General features: G+C 44.3%; 1 protein-coding gene across 1 annotated transcript in view; it reads left to right on the top strand.

Annotated features, from left to right (window-relative positions):
* LOC116463309 (zinc finger protein 774-like) overlaps positions 1–3,798 on the top strand; it is an 80,659-nt gene extending 76,861 nt beyond the window's left edge. The window contains exon 6 of the transcript XR_009212028.1: positions 1,890–3,798. The gene's annotated coding sequence lies outside the window, so the exon portion shown is untranslated. The remainder of the gene's footprint in view (positions 1–1,889) is intronic.
* The last annotated feature ends 786 nt before the right edge of the window (positions 3,799–4,584 follow it).

Here is a 4,584-nt window from a genome sequence, read left to right as displayed (position 1 = left end):
TTACAGTTATGCGCCACCACTCCCAGCTAATTTTTGTATTTTTAGTAGAGACAGGCTTTTGCCATGTTGGCCAGGCTGGTCTCAAACTCCTGACCTCAGGTGATCCGCCTGCCTCAGCCTCCCAGAGTGCTGGGATTACAGGTGTGAGCCACTATGCCTGGCCCAGACACATAGTTTCAATACAAGAAGTATATGTCAGCCAGAGAAGGGCTATCTTGAAAGTCAAGGAAGGCTCCCTGGAGGAGGTATCACTTATGCCAGTTGATACATGAATGAGTAAATGCATACAAGCCATGATACTGAAATAAAGCTTTGTTTAATTAACCTTCACATGTAAATTCAGCCACAGAAGACATTCTGATACATGGGGGCATTGCCAGTGATTCCACATAACTGAATAATGTGATTGATACTTGTGGTTGAGAGAGCTTGTTTCTGTATTGTAAGGAAGGTGGTAGAACCTGGCCTTTCTTTTTAAAAAAAAAAAAAAAGAATCAAACTGGACACGTGTCAATGCACTGACTGGAGTCTTAGGGAGCAACATTGCTCCATAGCTGTATGTCTCTCCCGTTTTTTCCTGTGTTCGTCTTTTTTTTTTTTTTTTAATTTTTTTAATTTTTTTGAGACAGAGTCTCGCTCTGTTGCCCAGGCTGGAGTGCAGTGATGTGATCTCGGCTCACTGCAAGCTCCGCCTCCCAGGTTCAAGCAATTCTCCTGCCTCAGCTTCCCAAATAGCTGGGACTACAGGCGCATGCCACCATGCCTGGCTAATTTTTGTATTTTTAGTAGAGACGGAGTTTCACCATGTTGGCTAGACTGATCTGGACCTCCTGACCTAAGGGGATCCACCTGCCTCAGCCTCTCAAAGTGCTGAGATTACAGGAGTGAGCCACCTTGTCTAGCCCTTTTTTTTTTTTTTTTTTTTTGAGACAAGTTCTTGCTCTGTCTCCCAGGCTGGAATGCAGTGGTGCAATCACAGCTCCCTGCAGCCTCGACCTCCCCAGCTCAAGTGATCCTCCCACCTCAGCCTCCCCAGTAGCTGGGGCCACAGGCATGCACCACTATGCCCAGCTAATTTTTTTTATTTTTTGCAGAGATGGGGTTTCACCATGTTGCACAGGCTGGTATCCAACTGCTGGGCTCAAGCAATCTTCCTGCCATGGCTAGGATTACAGGCGTGAGCCACTGTGCTAGGATTACAGGCGTGCTAGGATTACAGGCGTGAGACACTGTGCCCATGTGTTAGTCTTTACATAACTGAATAGTGACTGAAGCCTTGCAGTTTCTACCTTGCCCTGCACTGGCATTATAAGTTGTAGTAGAAATGTCACTCATTGCTTGTAATCTCATGAGAGGCCTAGTTAGATTTTTCTGTACTCTACTTCCAGAGGAGCTTATAGGAAGATGACTTTCCATAAAGGATGTGAGCTTTCTACCACCCAAATATCAGTCGTAAAGAAAATGAGGAGTGATAAAGGAAGAAGGTATTGAGAGTTGAAGCCAGCTGGGCTTCTAGGTTGGGTGGCAACTTGGAGAACTTTTCTGTCTAGCTAGAGGATTAAAAACGCACCAATCAGCACTCTGTATCTAGCTAAAGGATTGTAAACACACCAATCAGCACTCTGTAAAAACGCACCAATCAGCACTCTGTGTCTAGCTAAAGTATTGTAAACGCACCAATCAGCACTCTGTGTCTAGCTAAAATATTGTAAACACACCAATCAGTACTCTGTAAAATGGACCAATCAGCACTCTGTAAAATGGACTAATCAGCAGGATGTGGGTGGGGCCAAATAAGGGAATAAAAGCTGGCCAGTGAAGCTAGCAGCAGGCAACCCACTGGGGTGCCCTTCCACGCTATAGAAGCTTTGTTCTTTCACTCTTCACAGTAAATCTTGCTGCTGCTCACTCTGGGTCCACACTACCTTTATGAGCTGTAACACTCAATGCGAGGGTCTGCAGCTGCATTCCTGAAGTCAGCAAGACCACGAACCCACCGAGAGGAACAAACGACTCCAGATGAGCCACCTTTAAGAGCTGTAACACTCACTGCGAAGGTCTGCGGCTTCACTCCTGAAGTCAGCGAGACCACAAACCCACTGGAAGGAAGAAACTCTGGACACATCTGAACATCTGAAGGAACAAACTCCGGACACATCATCTTTAAGAGCTGTAACACTCACCGTGAAGGTCCGTGGTTTCATTCTTGAAGTCAGCGAGACCAAGAACCCACCAAAAGGAATAAATTCCAGACACAGTATTTACAGCCCAGTGTCCACCCATTCCCCATGTAGCAACCCCTGGTACCGAAGAAAAAGGTCACAGCCTCTGCCAATGGTGGGGCATCTTTCCAAAGAGGTTCCACTTGGACTTTTTGAAACATCATGTGGCTGTGCTGTTTGAGAAGCCTGGGGTAAAGTTAACTATACAAGAATCAGGACATGATCACACACGCACACACCTTTGTGATTTTTCTGGCTTTGTTTACACTGTTACTGCAACTTGTGCCCTTTCTCACCCTTTCCATAGGTCTTCCCTGCAAAGTCTTTTTTTTTTTTTTTTTTTTTTTGAGACGGAGTCTCGCTCTGTCGCCCAGGCTGGAGTGCAGTGGCGTGATCTCGGCTCACTGCAAGCTCCGCCTCCTGGGTTCATGCCATTCTCCCGCCTCAGCCTCCCAAGTAGCTGGGACTACAGGCACCTGCTACCTGGCATGGCTAATTTGTGTATTTTTAAGAGAGACGGGTTTCACCGTGTTAACCTGGATGGTCTCCATCTCCTGACCTCATGATCTGCACGCCTCAGCCTCCCAAAGTGTTAGGATTACAGGCGTGAGCCACCGCACCCAACCCATCAACTGTTCTTTTATCTGTGCTCCTAGATCTCTGTCTTGATGTCTGAAAGCTTCTTGAGAGTGCTTTGTCAAGTCTATGTCCATCACATTCCTTGGTGGATGTGGCCTCACAAATCTTTCAACTCAGCCCTCTAGGTCCTCATGTGCATTAGTGGAGAATAGTGTTCACATATGTGGGCTTTGGGTCCAATGCAGTTTGAATCCTGAGTATGTCACTCACTAGTTGTGTAATCTTTGGACCATTGTTAACCTTTCTGATTTCAGTTTCCTCATCCTTAAATTGAAAATTCTAGTAGTTCCTACCTCATAGGATTGTTGTGAAGGTCAAATGAGATCAAATACTTACAACTGGACCTAAAGGGCACTCATTATGAGTTAGCTGTTGTTACTAGTAACCCATTGTCATCCCTGTAGAAGTTTCAGGGGTTTGCCGTGGGGAACCCCGCCATGCAGGCTTGTCTCGGGTTCTAACCCTGTGATGGGGTCTGGTGTTCTATGCCTCATTTTCCGCTCTTTCCCCATACTTTGGTCTGACTCTCCAATGAGCTCATGATTCCTATGAGCTATTTCTGTCTCTTGATGAGTCCTTAGATTTGTCCTTTGTCTTAGGCCTTGAGACTGCAGTAGAACCTTGTGGCCTATTCTAACCCCAGCCCGGAAACCAATGCCCCAACTCCATTCTGGGCTGACTTCCTGGCTTCCTCCCACAACTTCCGGGTCTCTGTTTTTATATATTGTTCCTAGACTAGGAGATGGTGTTCACAAATGTTTGTTGAAAGGTTTTCAGAGGGAATTAGGCATATTTAAGAAGTGAATGAACACCTTCTCATTGATATGTTGTCCATAAACTAGGACATGGTGTTGAATGATGATTTGACAGAGATTTTAGAATCAGAGAGATGGAGGCTTGATCCTAACTCTGAATCTTATGGCCTTAAGCAAAATATCTAACCTCTTTGTGCTTGTTTTCTCATTTGTAAAATGAGAATAATTATATTTCCTCATAGGGTTATTGTGAAGATTAAATGAGACAATATAAATAAAGCACCTAGCATTTTCTGGAACATGGTAAGCAGTTGGTAAATAGCTGCAACTACCAACAGGTAGTTCAAAACTTTTCCTCCATCTGAAAAACCAAGAGTTGGAGAAATGGCTGAAGTTGGAATACCTGGCAGGAGCTGTGCTTAAACACAAGATCCGGAATATCTGAATACCTTTAGGACAAGGTGAAATAGGTTTCTCTCAAATGAGTTGGTTAAGGAGTTAAGCAGTGACAGGTAACACTTGAAGTTTCACAAAGATGAAAACTGGTACTTGACAGCCAGCCACTTGATGGTATTCTGAAGTTTACTGACCCTTTGTCCTATCTCTAGAACAAGGTGTTCTATCTCTTTGCCCAAGGTGTTCAACGTATAGAGAAACAAAGAAGATCAGTAATTACATAGACCAAATGGAGTATCTGATTTATTTTGAGCTACATCTGCTCAAAAGACTCATGAACTATATGGAGTTAGTCCTATCAGAGAGAAGCAGGGTATCCAGCTAGCTCATAGTCCCTTTTATACAAAATTTTACCATTAGCATGTTTGGCAACATTACTTATAAGCCACCCCAACCCCCTCCCCATACACTCAAGTTTCCTTAAATGTATGTATTAGTTTTCTATTGAAGTACAGGCAAGCTTGACTGGGTTCTTTGCTCAGAGTCTTACAAGGTCAAGATTAAAATATCCA

This window comes from Hylobates moloch, unplaced genomic scaffold (genome assembly GCF_009828535.3).
Source record: "Hylobates moloch isolate HMO894 unplaced genomic scaffold, HMol_V3 SCAFFOLD_33, whole genome shotgun sequence".
In the NCBI taxonomy this organism is placed as follows: Eukaryota; Metazoa; Chordata; class Mammalia; order Primates; family Hylobatidae; genus Hylobates; species Hylobates moloch.
The sequence above is the reverse complement of the archived record's forward strand: the minus strand, read 5'-3'. Positions and strand labels throughout refer to the sequence as shown.